Consider the following 16,358-nt stretch of genomic DNA (forward strand, 5'->3'; position numbering starts at 1 on the left):
TTAATATCTTATTCTTGATGTCAAAACCGGTCAACGTCAATAGTCATCGGTGGCTACCGCAAGCACCGTGGGCTCTAGACCAAAAGGTATGTGTGTGAGTAGGGAAAGAGAGGTATTGGTGCCTATCATCACTGGGGTTCCGTATTGATTGATATTGCCCCCCTGTTACTTATGAAGCCCCCTGTAAATTATTTTGCTCCTCCGCCATGTGTTATGCCCCTTTCTGAGATATTATGCCCTCCCAGCCACTTATTACACCCCCCGCCGGTTATTATGCCCTCTGCTGACATATTACACTCCCCGCCATCTCTTTCGCTCCTTTATGACATATTACGCCCCCCACAGCCATTTATTAAGCCCCCCAGCCACTTCTTATGCCTCCCTGCTCATTATTACAGGCCCTCCTGACATATCACACACCCCCTCCATGTCTTCTTGATATCTACATCGAACCCTTTCGAAAGGTGTGGAATTTGATGGCATCGATGCTGCTCGATCTTGTGAGGGATCGATACTGATACGTTCAATGCCTCCCAAGAGCAAAATGGGGGCGAGCGCAAAAGCGATAGCTGCCTGTTGAGATGAGAGGTATGGGTGGCTGTGGGCACGTGTCGATACCGACGGTCACCGATACATCTAGATGCACAGTGTTCTTGATGCCGCTAAATGCATATGGCAATCGAAAAGCCTCCATGCCTGCTGCCGTGGAGAGGTATGGATGTGTAGTGAGAGGGATGGATATACTTGGAAGCTGTGCCCTAGTGATCGGTATGGAAATCGATACTGGTGGAGGCCTGTCAATGTCAAAAACAATGTCGATAGTTGTGGATGCCTAGGGAGAGCAGCATGGGCCACAGAGCGAAAGGTAAGCATGCGTGGGGGGAAGCAGACGTATCAGTACCTATCGATAGGGTTTCATATCTGTATCGATCGATATCGCGCCCCCCCCCCATTTATTATGCCCCTTGCAATTTATTAAACCCCCTGACATATCATACCCCTCTGACACTCACTCTTGATACCGATGGCTTTCTATAGCTGTGGCTTTGGACAGGCATCGATGATGCTCAATATTGAGAGGGATTGATGTTGATACATTTGATGCCTGGCAAGAGGAAAGGGGGGGCGAGATCGAAAGCGATCGATGCCTGTCGAGATGGAGAGGTATCGATGGCTGTCGGCAGGGATGGATATGGACACTTATCGATAGCTGTCAATGCATAGTGCTATTGATGCCCCTACGTGGGTCTGGAAATGGAGAGTCCTTGAAGCCTGTTGGGATGGAGAGGTATCGATGTGTACCGAGAGGGAAGGATAAGGTAGGGTATCGTGCCCTAGAGGTACACCTGGAAATGAATATTCGTCAAGGCCCATCGATGTCAAAAATGGTCCATGTCGATAGTTGTCAGTACCTCGGGAGAGCAGCGTGGGCCTCGGAGAGCAAGGTATGCATGCGCGTGTGGAGCAAGGGGTATTGGTGCTTATCAGTAGGATTTGATATCAATATTGTTATCGAACCCTCTCGATAGGTGTGGAATTGGACAGGTATCGATGGTGCTCGATATTGAGGGGGCCTGAGGTCAACAGGTTCGATGCCTGCCAAGAGGAAACTGGGAGTGAGGGTGAATGCAAGAGATGCCTGTTGAGATGGAGAGGTATCGATGGCTATCGGCAAGGATGGATAGCGACAGTTACCGAGAACTAAGGATCCGTCGTGCTCTCGATGCCTCGAAGCGGGTCTGGAAATCCACAGGCCTTGGTGCCTGTTGAGATGGAGCGGGAGCGATGCGTACCGAGAGTGACAGCTAGGGATGTCGTGCCCTGACAAAACATGTGGAAATCAGTACTTGCCAAGGCCCGTCGAGGTCAAAAACGGTCAACGTCAAGAGTCATCGGTGCCTACCAAGAGCAACATTGGCCCCAGACCGAAAGGTGTGCGCGCGTGTCGAGAGCAGGAGCTATCAGTGCCTACGGAAAAGGTTCAACGTTAAGTCGCTGTCTTACTGCAATAAATGTAGTGCTGCTTCCCTCTTACGGGTGAAGTGCATCGCTCCTTTCGTGCGTGCTCGCGTGAGTGCTCACACAGCCACGCACAGATGCGAACGAGCACTCACGTGAGAATGCACTCACACGATCATGCACTCAGCTGAGCAAGCACTCACACGCGTGAGCACTCACGTGAGCGAACATGCAGTCACGTGAGAACACATGAGCGAGCACTCATGCGAGCACACAAAGGCAAGTGAGCACTCCGGTGAGTGAGCAGTCACAAGAGGGAGCACTCCGGTGAGGGGGCACTCCGATTATCGAGGACTCCGCTGAGCAAGCACTCCGGTGGGTGAAGACTCCAGCAGGCGAGCGAGCTCTCTGGCGGGCGGGCACTCCTGTGAGAGAGCACTCGGGCAGGTGATCAGCCCAGTGAGCGAGCACTCCAGTGAGTGAGCACTCCGGTGATCAAGCACTATGGTAAGTGGAAACTTCAGTGTGCGAACAATCTGAGTGAGCACTCACATGAATGAGCACTCTGGCAAGCGAGAACTCAAATGATTGAGTGCTCCGGTGAGCGAGGACTCATGTGAGTGAGTACTCCAGTGAGCAAGCACTCCAGTGAGTGAACACTCTGGTGAGCGAGCACTCACACAAGTGAGGACTCCAGGGAGCAAGGACTCTGGGGAGTGAGGACTCCGGTGACAGAACACTCTGGGGAGCGAGCACCTCACACGACTGAGCACTCCAGGGAGCGAGCGAGCACTCTGAGTGCAGCAATCGCACGTTTGAGCACTCACATTTGTGAGCACTCCGGTGAGCGAGTTTTTCCGGTGAGCGAGCACTCACATTTGTGAGCTCTCTGGTGAGCGGGCACTCACATGAGCAGGTGCTCCGGTGAGTGAATACTTTCGCAAGTAGACTCTCCGGTGAGAGAGCACTCACATGAATGAGTACTTTTGTGAGCGAGCACTCTGGTGAATGAGTAGTCCAGTTAGTGAGACCTCCGTTGAGCGACCACTCACATTAGTGTGTGCTCCTCTGAGCGAGCACTCCTCCGAGTGAGTGCCCCGGTGAGTGAGCACTCCGGCAAGAGAACACTGCAGTGAGTACTCTGCTGAGCGAGCACTCACATGAGGGACCACTACAGCAAGGGAGTGCTCCGGCAAGGGAGCAATCACACAAATGAGCACTCTGGTGAGCCAGAAAGCACTCATGTGAGCGAGCACTTACTTGAGTGAGCCCCCCGGTGAGTGAACATTCACAAATGTGAGCACTCCAGCAAGCGATCCCTCCGGTGAGTGAGCACTTGCATTAAAGAGCGCTCCAGTGAGCAAGCACTCTGGTGAGCAAGCACTCTCACGCATAAGCGCTCTGGCGAGCGAGCGCTCCAGTGAGTGAGCACTCACAAGAGTGAGCACTCCAGTGAGTGAGCGCTCGGGTTAATGAGCACTACGGTGAATGAACACTCTAGTGAGCACCCTGTGAGCGAGCAGTCTGGTAAGCGAGCAAGTAGTCTGGCAAGCGAGCACTCTGGTGAGTGATCACTCCTGTGAGTGAGCCATCACATGAGCTATCACTGCAGTGAGCGAGCATTCCACCAAGAGAGCACTCCGGTGAGCGAGCGCTCAGGTGAGCAAGCTTTCCACCGAGAGAGCCCTCCGGTTAGCGAGCCCTCTGGTGAGTGAGCGCTCACCCCTGTGAGCGAGCACCCCGGTAAGCGCTCACATGAGTTAGCACTCCGGTTAGTGTGCACACCGGTGAGTGAGAAATCCAGTGAGCGAGCGCTCTGCTAAGTGAACACTCATGCGAGTGAGCACTCCAGTGATCGAGCACTCCGGCACGCGAGCAGTCCAGTGATTGAGCACACACATGAGTGAGCACTCTGGTGATCAAGCACTCCAGTGAGTGGAAACTCCAGTGAGCGAACACTGTGGTGAGTGAGCACTCACATGAATGAGCACTGCAGTGAGCAAGGACTCTGGTGAGTGAGCACTCTGGTGAATGAATATTCTGGTGAGCGAGCACTGACACAAGTGAGCACTCTGTGGAGCCAGAGAGCACTGCAGTGAGGGAAGACTCTGGTGAGCGAGCATTCTGGTGAGTGAACACCCTGGTGAGCGAGACTTCACGTGACTGAGCACTCGGGAGAGAGATCACTCACATGAGCGAGCGCTCTGGTGAGTGAGCGATCACATGAGCGAGCGCTTTGGTGTGCGAGCACTGTGGTGAGAGAGCACTCTGTTGAGCGAGCACTCTGGTGAGTGAACACTGAGGTGACAGAGCACTCTGGTGAGTGAGCACCCTGTGGAGCAAGGACTGTGTTCAGCGAGCACTCATGTGAGCAAGCCCTCCTGTAAGTGAGCACAGCTTTGAGTGAACACTCCGGTAAGTAGGCACTCTGGTGAGCAAGCACTCCGGTGAGGAAGGACTCACATGAATGTGCACTCCAGTGAGCCAACACTCCTGTGAATGAGCACTCTGGTACGTGAGCACTCCAGTGAGCAAGCAGTGCAGTGAGTAAGCACTCCGGTGATCAAGTATTCACATGAGTGACCTCTCAGGCAAATGAGCACTACATAGAGTGAGCACTCTGGTGAACAAGCACTCCGGTGAGCGAGCGCTCACACAATTGAGCGCTCCAGTGAGCGAGCACTCTGGTGAGATGAACTCCAGGGACTGAGCCCTACAGAGAGCATGCACTCCTGTAAGCGAGCACCCTGGTGAGTGAGTGCTCACATGAACAAGCACTCTGTTGAGCGAGCACTCTGAGTGAACAGTGAGGTGACAGAGCACTCCGGTGAGTGAGCACCCTGCGGAGCGAGCACTCCGGTGAGTGAGCACTCACATGAGTTAGCACTGCGGTGAGCAAGCACCCTGTGGAGCGAGTGCTCCGGTGAGCGAGCGCTCACAGAAGCAAACACCCTGGTTAGGGAGCACTCACGTGTTTGAGCACTCTGGTGACAGCGCAAACATGAGTGAGCCCTCCGGTGATCAAGCACTCCAGTGAGTGGAAACTCCAGTGAGGGAACACTCTGAGCGAGCACTCACATGAGTGAACACCCAGGTGAGTGAGCACTCACGTGTCGGAGCACTCCAGTGATCGATCACTCCGGTGAGCGAGAATTCCGGCGAGTGAGCACTCTGCTGATTGAGCACTCTGGTGCATGAGTACTCCAGTGAGCAAGCAGTACGGTGAGTAAGCACTCACATGAGAGAGCTCTCAGGCAAGTGAGCACGACATAGAGCAAGCGCTCCGGTGAGCTTGAACTCTGGCGAGCGCGCGAACTCTGGTGAGCAAGAACTCGAGCGAGAGGATGAACTCTGGTGAGCGAGAACTCTGGTGAATGAGAACACTGGGGAGCGAGCGCGGGGACTCTGGGGAGCACGGGAACTCTGGGGAGTGTGAACTCTGGGGAGTGCAAGAACTGTGGTGAGCACGGGAACTCTGGGGAGCGCGAGAACACTGGCAAGTGCAAATCTGGGGAGTACGATCTCTGGCGAGCGCGAACTCTGGCGAGCGCGAGACCTCTTGGGAGGGGGAGAACTCTGGGGAGAGCGGGAACTCTGGGGAGTGCAAACTCTGGGAAGTGCGAACTCTGGGAGCGCAGGAACTCTGGGGAGCGCAATCTCTGGGGAGTGCGCGAACTCTGGCGAGCACGAACTCTGGCTAATGCGAACTCTGGGGAGCGCGAGAACTCAGGTGAGCAACAACTCTGGCGAGCGCAAGAACTCTGGGGAGCGCGAAAAGTGTGGGGAACGCAGGAACTGTGGCAAACGCGAGAACTCTGGCGAATGTGAACTCTGACAAGCGCGAGAACTCTGGTGAGTGCGAAGCCTGGAGAGCACGAGAAATGTGGGGAGCGCGGGAACTCTGGTGAGTGGGAACTCTGGTGAGTGGGAACTCTGGGGATAGCAATCTCTGGCGAGCGCAAGAACTCTGGCGAATGCGAACTCTGACAAGCGCGAGAACCCTGGTGAGTGCGAACTCTGGCAAACGTGAGAACTCAGGTGAGCGCGAAATCTCACGAGCGCGGGAATTCTGGTGAGCGCAAGAACTCTGGTGAGTGCAAACTCTGGGGAGCGCGAGAACTCTGTGGAGTGCAAGAACTCTGGCGAGCGCGGGAACGCTGGGGAGCGCGGGAAATCTGACGAGCGCAAACTCTGGGGAGCGTGGGAACTGTGGCGAGCGCGGGAACTCTGGGAAGCGCGGGAACTCTGGGGAGCACAGGAACTCTGGGGAGCGTGGGAACTGTGGCGAGAATGGGAACTCTGGGAGCGCGGGAACTCTGGGGAGCGTGAGAAATCTGACGAGCGCAAACTCTGGGGAACGCCATAACTCTGGGGACTCCAAGAACTTTGGGGAGGGCGGGAACTCTGGGGAGTGGGGGAAGTCTGGGGAGGGCGGGAACTGTGGCGAGTGCAGGAACTCTGGGGAGCGCGAGAACTCTGGTGAGTGCGAACTCGGGTGAGCGCAAGAACTCTGGGGAGCGCGGGAGCTCTGGTGAGTGCGAACTCTGGCGAGCACAAACTCTGGCGAGCGTGAGAACTGGCAAGCGTGAGAACTCTGGTTAGCGCGAACTCTGGGGAGCGCAGGAACTGTGTCGAGCGTGGGAAATCAGGGGAGCGCGGGAACTGTGGCGAGCATGGGAACTTTGGGAGCATGGGAATTCTGGCAAGCGCGAACACTGGCGAGCGCGGGAGCTCTGGCGAGCGTGAACTCTTGCGAGCACGCGAACTCTGGCGAGTGCAAACTCTGGCAAGCGCGAGAACTCTGGGTATAGTGAACTCTGGCGTGCGTGGGAACTCTGGGGAGCACGAGAACTGTTGCGAGCGCGGGAATTCTGGGCAGCTCGGGAAATCTGGCAAGCGCGGGAACTCTGAGGAGCCCGAGAACTGTGGCGAGCACAGGAACTGTGGTGAGCGCAAGAACTCAGGTGAGCCCAAGAACTCTGACAAGCGCGAGAACCCTGGTGAGTGCGAACTCTGGCGAGCATGAGAACTAAGGGGAGCACAAAGTCTGGCGAGCGCGGGAACTCTGGGGAGTGCGAGAACTCTGGCGAACACAAAATCTGGTGAGTGCATACTCTGGGGAGTGCAAGAACTCTGGGGAGCATTAGAAATCTGGTGAGCGCGAACTCTGGTGAGTGCAGGAACTGTGTTGAGCACGGGAAATCTGGGGAGCGCGGGAACTCTAGCGAGCGCGAGATCTCTCTGGAGGGTGCGAACTCTGGGGAGCGCGGGAACTCTGGTGAGCGCGAACTCTGGTGAGCGTGAGATCTCTCGGGAGGGTGGGAAATCTGGGGAGCACGAGAACTCTGGCGAGTGCGAACTCTGGTGACCGCAAGAACTCTCGGGAGGGCAGGAACTCTGGGGAGCGCGATCTCTGGGGAGTGCGAGAACTGTGGCGAGCGCGGGAACTCTGGGGAGGGCGAACTTTGGGGAGCACGAGAACTCTGGGGAGCGTGGGAACTCTGGGGATAGCAAACTCCGGCGAGCGCGAGAACCCTGGTGAGTGCGTACTCTGGAAAGTGTGAGAACTCAGGTGAGCAGAAACTCTGGCGAGTGCGAGAACTCTGGCGAGTGCGAGAACTCTGGCGAGTGTGAGAACTCTGGCGAATGCGTACTCGGGGCAGTGCGAGAACTCTGGGGAGCGTGAGAAATCTGATGAGCGCAAACTCTGGGAAGTGCGAGAACTCTGGGGAGCGCGGGAACTCTGGGGAGCGCGATAACTCTGGGAAGTGCGAGAACTCTGGGGAGCGCGAACTTTGGGGAGCGCGAAAAGTGTGGGGAACGCAGGAACTGTGGCAAACGCGAGAACTCTGGCGAATGTGAACTCTGACAAGCGCGAGAACCCTGGTGAGTGCGAAGCCTGGAGAGCACGAGAAATGTGGGGAGCGCGGGAACTCTGGTGAGTGGGAACTCTGGGGATAGCGATCTCTGGCGAGCGCAAGAACTCTGGTGAATGCGAACTCTGACAAGCGCGAGAACCCTGGTGAGTGCGAACTCAGGTGAGCGCGAGAACTCTGGGGAGTGGGGGAACTCTGGCGAGTGTGAGAACTCTGGTGAGTGCAAACTCTGGGGAGCGCGGGAACTCTGGCAAGCGCGAGATCTCTGGTGAGTGGGAACTCTGGGGAATGCAAGAACTCTGGGGAGCGCGAACTCTGGGGAGTGTGAACTCTGGTGAGCGCAGGAACTGTGTCGAGCGCGGGAAATCTGGGGAGTGTGGGAACTCTTGTGAGCGCAAATTCTGGCAAGTGCGAGAACTCAGGTGAGTGCGAACTCTGGCGAGCACGAGATCTCTCTGGAGGATGCGAACTCTGGGGAGCATGAGAACTATGGTGAGTGCGTACTCGGGGGAGTGCGAGAACTCTGGGGAGCGCGGGAACTCTGGGGAGCGCGAACTCTGGCAAGCGCGAGATCTCTCGGGAGCGTGAGAAATCTGGCGAGCGCGAACTTTGGGGAGCGCGGGAGCTCTGGGGAGCGCAGGAAATCTGGGGAGCGCGAGAACTCTGGCGAACGCAATCTCTGGTGAGTGCGCACTCTGGGGAGTACGAGAACTCTGGGGAGCATTAGAAATCTGGGGCGTGCGAACTGTGTCGAGCGCGGGAAATCTGGTGAACGCAAACTCAGGTGAGCGCGAACTCTGGCGAGCGCGAGATCTTGCTGGAGGGTGCAAACTCTGGGGAGCACGGGAACTCTGGCGAGCGCGAACTCTGGCGAGCGTGAGATCTCTCGGGAGGGTGGGAAATCTGGGGAGCACAAGAACTCTGGCGAGTGCGAACTCTGGTGAGCGCAAGAACTCTCGGGAGGGCAGGAACTCTGGGGAGCACAATCTCTGGGGAGTGCGAGAACTGTGGCGAGCGCGGGAACTCTGGGGAGGGCGGGAACTCTGGGGAGAGCGAACTTTGGGGAGCACGAGAACTCTGGGGAGCGCGGGAACTCTGGGGAGCGTGGGAACTGTGGCGAGCACGGGAACTCTGGGGAGTGCGGGAACTCTGGGAGCGCGGGAAGTGTGGCGAGCACGGGAACTCTGGGAGCGCGGGAATTCCGGCAAGCGCGAACACTGGCGAGCGCGGGAGCTCTGGCGAGCGTGAATTGCGAGCACGCAAACTCTGGCGAGTGCAAACTCTGGCAAGCGCGAGAACTCTGGGTATAGCGAACTCTGGCGTGCGTGGGAACTCTGGGGAGTGCAAGAACTGTTGCGAGCGCGGGAACTCTGGGCAGCATGGGAAATCTGGGGAGCGCAGGAGCTCTGGGGAGCGCGGGAACTCTGGTTAGCGCGAACTCTGGGGAGCGCGGGAACTCTGGTTAGCGCGAACTCTGGGGAGCGCCCGAAATCTGGGGAGCGTGAGAACTCTGGCGAACACAAACTCTGGTGAGTGCAAGAACTCTGGTGAGTGCAAACTCTGTGGAGCGCGGGAACAGGCCTGCCTTTAGGGGCCCGAAACAGGGGCTTTTGGTTGGGTGTTCTGTGGTTGCAAACAGCAGCTAAGGCCTGTGTTTGGGGGGCCTGAAAGGGAGGCTGAGGTGGCTGTTTCTAATCCTCAAAGCGGAGACCAAGTCGTATGTTGTCAGGTCCAGAAACAGAGACTAAGGAGTCGCATGTTTCTGGGACTTGGCAACGGAGGCGAGGTCAGCTGTTTTGGGCACTAAAAACAGAGGCCAGTGCTGTGTTTTGGGGCCACAGAGGGCAGCTTAGTCCCTGTTTTCAAGCACAAGAACAGGTGAATGAGTCCTGCATTTTGGGGGCCCAAAAGAGAGGCTAAGCCCTGTGTTTTGGGGGCCACAAATGGAGGCTCCCTTGGCTGTTTCTGTGGCTGAAGACACAGACTGAGTCCTGCGCTTTGGGGACTTGGAAACGGAGGCAAGTTTGGCTGTTTCCAGCCCCAAAGGGGAGGCTGAGGGGGCCCTTTTTGGGGTGGGGGGAGGCGGTGGGATGGGGGGGAGGGAGGGAGGGTGCGTGGACCCTCCCCAAAGGGGTGGGTCCATCCGCGAGTACCCCGAGGGCAGGGAGGCTGGCATGCACCAGGCCCAACCTCGCGTCTGGGATAGTTTCTGGCGCAAAAGTGGTTTTGGGGAGGAGGAAACACCAGGAGACACCATCTTCCAGGGCCAATATTTATTCAACATTCATCCAAGACTTTCACCACTAATGAACCAATGAGCTTGGAAGTATTGAATCAGTCCTGACCAGGGAGTCAATATCGATTCAATATTCACAAGCTAAATGCTCAATTAGTTCGAGGAGTCAACAGGGAGTGGACATATAGAAACCAATTAGTCAACATTCACACAAGACTTTCAGTACTAAATAAACAATTAGCTTAGAGGTTTTGAAGCAACAGGAACTAACTAGTCACTAGGGATTCCATATGTGTGAGGTCATTAGTCATCCCTGAGCCAATGTCCCTGAGCTCATTACTCAGCCTTCACTGAATATTCATAAGGGAATTAGCCAACACTGATCCCATATCCATCAGCTAAGGCTTCAACACTGATGCAACCTTCAGTGATGCCACCAAGCTCTGAGCTGTGATAGCAACTGATTTATGGCCCTGTCAGTAATTAAACAGTAATTAACCAGTTGGCTCTTGGATCAGTGTGAGCTCATCAGTGCAGGCTGATGCCATGTGCACAAGCTCATCACTCCGCACCAGCTGTTGTGCCCGAGCAGCGGCTCTGTTGTGCCTGCGGCTCCGTCCGGCGCTCGCTCCTGGCAGTGGCTCCGTCCCTCCGTCCAGTTCCTGCTCCCGGCGGCGGCGGCGGCGGCGGCGGCTCCGTCCGGCTCCCGCTTGGCGCTGTCCGTCTGTCCGTCCGTCCGTCCGTCCGTGCGTGGCAGCCCCGCGGCTCGCGGCCCCCGCGGGAGGGCAGAGGCGTCCCGGGAGCGCTCGCGGCCCCACGGGGCTCCGCACCGGGCCCGGCCCGGGGCTCCCCCGAGGGTGCCCGCTGCTGCCCTCCCCTGCCCTCCCCGGCCGGGCCCCGCCGCCGCCCGCCCGCGGCTGTCACGGGGGCCGGGGCCGCCCCCCCCGCGACTCCCCCCGGCCCGGCCCGGCCCCGGCCCGGCCCGGCGCTCCCGGCGGCCGCGGCTCCCGCCAGCCCCGGCGGCTGCGGGGCCGGGCCGGGCCTCCGCCCCCCGCTGCCCCGCGGACAAGCCCGGGCCGCCCGCTGCGACCCCCCCCCCGGGGGGGGCCCAGGTGCCTCCCGGCAGAGCCGGAGCCCGTCCCGCCTCCCCGCTCCCTGCTGCTGCTCCTCTGCCTGCTCCGCCCGCTGCTTCTGCCGCCGCCGCCGGTTCCGGTTCCGGCAGCGCCCCGCCCCGCCGGTTCCGGTTCCGGTAGCGCCCGCCCGGCCCGGCGCGGGGCCGCCGCGCACCTGCCGCCCCTCAGCGCCGCTCGCCCGCGCACGGCGGCGCCGCCTGGCGGCCGCGGGGGCACTGCAGGGCCCGGGCAGCCCCCGCGCGGCGGCGCCCCGGGGCCCCGCGACCGGCGACCGGCGACAGCGGCAGCGGCGGGGCCCGGAGCCGCGGGGAGAAGAGCGAGAGGGAAAAAGGAAGGAAGGAGACAGAAAGAGAGAGGGAGAGAGAGGGGGCAGAAAGGGAGAGGGAGGAGAGAAGGAAAGAAAGAGGGAAACAAGGAGAAAAAAGGAAAGAGAGAGAAAGGGAAAGCGGAATAAGGAGGGAGAGAGGAAGAGAAAGACGGAAGAGAGAAAGAAAGAGAAAAAGACAGAAAAGAAGAAACAAAGGAGAAGGAAAGAAAGGACGAGAGAGAGAGAGGGAGAAAGAAAAAGAGACAAGGAAGAGAGAGAAGGTGATAAACAGCGAGAGAAAGGGACAAAGAGAGATGGATAAAAGAGAAAAATAAGGAGGGAAAGGGAAAGAAAGAACAGGAGAGGCAGAGAGAGAGAAAAGGAGAGAAGGAAAGACAGGGAGAGAGAAAGAAGACAGAAAGAGAAAGGGAAAGCATGAGAAAGAAGAGAGGAGGAGGAAGGGAGAGAAAGAGAGGGAGGAAGCCAGAGCGAGAGAAAGAGAGAGAAAGAGAGAGAGAGAGGGAAAGAAAGAACAAAGAGGGAAACAGAACCAGAGAGAGAGAGAGAAAGGGAAAGGGGAATAAAGAGGGGGAGAAAGAGAGAAAAAGAGGAAGAGAGAAAAAGAGAAACAGAACGAGAAAGAAAGCAGAAGGAAAGATGGAGAGCGAGTGAGAAAAGACAGGAGAGAAGGAAACGGGAAAGAAAGAGGGAGAAAGGGGGAGAGAAGGAGGAAGAGAGGCAGCGAAAAAGACCAAGACAGAGAGAGATGCAAAGCATGATAAAAAGGAGCGGGAGGGGGGAAGAGAGAGGCGAAGGGAGAGGGAGGGAGAACAAGAGAGAGGGAAAGAGAGAAAGCGGGAGAGAGAAAGTGGGAAAGAAAGGAAAAGACAGGAAGGGAGGGAGGGAGGAACGGAAGGAGGCAGGGAGGGAGGAACGGAGGCAGGAAGATGGTGAGAGAGCAGGAAAGCAAGCGAGAGAGAGAGAGAGAGGGAAAAGAGGAAGAGCAAGGGAAAAAAGAGAGAGGAAAGGCAAAAAGGGAAAGAGTGAAAGAGAAAGAAAACAGGGAGGGAGGGAGAGAGAGGGAAAAAGACAGCAAAAGAAAAGAGAAAGTCAAAGAGAAAAAGAGCAAGAGAAAGGAATGGCAAAAGAAGCGAAGGAGAGAGGGAGTAAGAGGGAGATCGATACAGATAAAGATAGAGGGAGAAGACCAGGAGAGAGAGAGAGTGACAGCAGGAGGGAGAAAGGGAGAGAATGAGAGAGTGAGAAAGAAAGAAAGAATGAAGGAGAAAGAGAGGGAGAGAAGGAAGAAGAGTGGGGAAGGGAGAAAGGGAGAGAGAGAAAGGGAGAGAGTGAGAAAGAAAAGATGACAGAGGGAAAGAGAATCAGAGAAAGAGAGAAAGACAGGAAAAGCAGGATAAAGAGGGAGACAGAGGGAGACAGAGAGAGAGCAAAGGAAAGAGAGAGAAGGAAGAGAGAGAGAAACAGAGAAAGAAATAAAGAAATAAAGAGAAAAACCGAGCAAGAAAGAGGGAGAGAGGGAGGGAAAGAGGGAGAGAAAGAAAGAAGAAGACGGAGAGTAAGAGAGAGGAGAAGAGAGAGGGAGAGAGAACAAGAGAGAAAGAGGCAAAGAGAGAAAGCAGGAAAGAGAAAGGGGGAAGGAAAGGAAAAGAGAGGGAAAGAGGGGGGAAGGGAGGAAAAAGGGGGGGAAAGAATAGTAAAGAGAAAGAGGGAGAGAAAGAGGAGGGTGAGAGGAAGAGAGAAGCAGAGGGGGAAAGAGACCAAGCGGGAGAAGGAGAGAAGGAAAGAAAGGCAGAGAAAGAGAGTCCAGGAGAATGAAGGAGAGAAGGAGAGAGAGGCAAAGCGAGGGAAAGACAGGAGGAGGGAGGAGGATGGGCAGATGGGAGAGAAAGAAGAGAAAAAAGCAAAAGAGAGCAAGTGAGGTAGAGAAAGACAGCGGGAGAGAGAGAGAGAAAGCAAGAGAAAAAGAGAGAAAGAGTAAGAGTGAAGGAGAGAGAAAGAGGAGAAACAAGGCTAGTGAGAGAAGAGAGGGAAGGAGAGAGCGAGGCAAGAAGAGAAATGCAGAGGGACCGAGGAAGAGAGAGCAAGATCTGTGCCTGACTTCATCAAAATATGCCCAATCCATTGTACGCGATGCTGCACTGATCACACCAGTGCCAAGGGCTAAATGATGACCCACAGCACAAGGGACAGAGAACTGCTGTCGTTATTGAATATGTCAGACCTGATCCCAGGCTTCCTTAAGCCACGTGGGCACCCCGACTGCAGCACTGAACCTCACACATCGAAAAAAACCCTACAAGCAATTCAAAAATGGGAATGCTGCATATGCTTAGCCCACAGAACAGATATCTTGAGTCTGAATATTAAATCCCGTTCAGTACACAAACTCATCTTCAAGTGCCCCTGTCCCGTCAAGGAATGGGTGGCAGGAACGTAAGCCGCAGTAGTGGGCAGTAATGTGTCTCCTAACTAGGCTGACAACACTGGCACACGTTTAAGGCAACGTGCAGTGCATCATCCTACACTTCTCCACAGCAACAACTATTATCAATTGGCTGTGATGTAAGGAGGGAGATTTAGGACTTATTTTCCTTTGGGAAGGATTTATAGACCTGTTAGCCGCTAGGCAGACTTAATGCTATACTTTGGAAAAGGAAATGAAAGAGGAAGGAAAAGGAGTAATAAAGCAGATTGGAGCAATTCTGGTTTAGGACAAGTTCCCTCAGCCAGCCTTGTTTTTTATAAGTCAGTATATTCTGTTTCTTTATCTGCTCAAGGGCCAGCAACGATTTTGGCCAGTTTCAAACAGTATCATACAAACAGTGCTATTAAAAGGCACATAAAATTAGTACAGACACATATAAAGTCTCCTGGATATGAGAAAACCTGAAAGTCCTGCGAATTGTGCTGTTGTCAGAGCTCAGCTGCCTCTAGGCAGCTTTCTTCCACAGCCACTTCTGGGCCATCTGCAGCACGTTCCTGTCTCCCTTCATGAGAATGAGAAGCTTGTTGTGAACATTCATTGCTGTAAGCAGACAGTGTTCTCAACACATGCTAGTAGAAGACTGAAAATTAGTATTTCCCCTGTGGACTTCCTTATCCCTCCTCCTCCTGTCCTTTAGAAGAGAAGGAAACTTTTCTTAAAAATTAAAACAAGCTTTGCAGCCCTTAAACCCCATCCTCCTGGCTTTGAGACTTCTCATGAGCCCCCCTAGCTAGCTTCACATCCTAAGAACAGAATCTGGATTTACCTCTATTTTCAGGCAGAAAGGTTGTTTCGCTTCCCAAAGCTCTGCAGAGGTTTACAGCCCCCATTCTACTTTGGGTCCTGTAAGCACACAAAGTCACGCTCTTGGACCTGAGAGTCACTTTCCAAAGCTGGTAGTCAGCTTTCTCCTTTGTACAAGCAAGTCTGCATTTATCTTACCAAAGCGCAGGCTCCTGGGGGCAGCGTAAAAGTGGACATACAGGTAAGCAGGTTCCTCCTTTCACTGCTGAAGAGAGAGGCATCAAAGAGAGAGATTAAGCTAGGAAATGCCTAATTCTCTCTACTGATTTTGCAGGAGACACTGTGCTCCTAACTGTTGTACCTAAAATTAGGTAGGATGAATCCGGGTCACAGTGCCAGAGCTGGTGCCACTGGGCTGATGTCACATAGCAACACTGGGAAGAGACCGTAAGGGTGTTTGGGAACTTTGGGATAGGCCCTCCTTTCCCAAAGTAAATGGTTATTCTAAGAAACCCCATTTCGGTGTACACAGTTTGAGACACCTTATGGAAATCTGACCCTACTTAAAAATACTTAAAGGTATGCCAAGTTAAGCCTGTTTGCCTTAAAACCATGGCAAACAAGAGCACTAGCTAATGTTTCAAAACATTACAGATTTTTAAGATGCTTAATCTGGATTAAAGAGGGAAATCTAGGATAATTTTGCATCACCATCCTCCTCTGCATGGTGCACCTGTCATTTGAGAGGGGCATGAACTACACAGGAAGAAAGATGGAAGATCTGCTTCTGAGTGCGTTTCAGACCAATTTAGACCTCAGGTTAGGCCACTCTGCAAATGCAGTACAGCTTCTGCCTTCTTTGGAGGAAGCTTATTCCAGCTACCGGAGGAGACAGAAGACCGGACCAGTCTGAACATGGGTCTGTTCTTCTTCGGCAAGTCCTGTGAGCCTAAAGATACTTGGGTCCTATTGACTCCATGACAAGTTTCTGACGCAGTAAAGCAAAACTAGAGGAAAAGACATTTTTCCAAAGTGCTGGTATCTGCAAACAAGATGCCTCAAGAGACTAGAAAAGTGGGCTTTTCAGACCCACTGTCCCAGGAGCTGCTTGCCAGTGGGGAGTATGGCAATGTTCATCCTTCCACCAAAACGCGACCTGCTTTTCTCTCCACTGAGTCCCTTTTCCACCACTGCCAGACCAAGGCTGATCGATTATAACCACATGCTGAGCAGGAACTTGAGGAAGGGAGGAGAATTCCCTGTTCCCTTTCTCCTCTTCTCTAACACCACACAGTGCATTTGTTTTCAGCCGCTCAAAATGGGCGTCCCACGTGTCCCCGTGTCTAGGACAGATCTTCTCATCTATTATCCAGGAACCAAGCTGTGGACATGGAAACAAATCAAACAGTCATAAAGTCATGGCTCCATAGAGCAGTGCTGAAATCTGCATTGATCTTAAACATCTTGAGCCATTTTGAGTAAATGGTACTGCACACGGTCAATATGAGAGAAAGAATTGACTTTGTCCTTCATCCTACACTGTCAGACTTCCCTATTGCCCCTGCCTAGCCCATCTGCCCAAGCTACAGCACGGTTT

Source organism: Apteryx mantelli, chromosome 21 (genome assembly GCF_036417845.1).
Source record: "Apteryx mantelli isolate bAptMan1 chromosome 21, bAptMan1.hap1, whole genome shotgun sequence".
Classification (NCBI taxonomy): Eukaryota; Metazoa; Chordata; class Aves; order Apterygiformes; family Apterygidae; genus Apteryx; species Apteryx mantelli.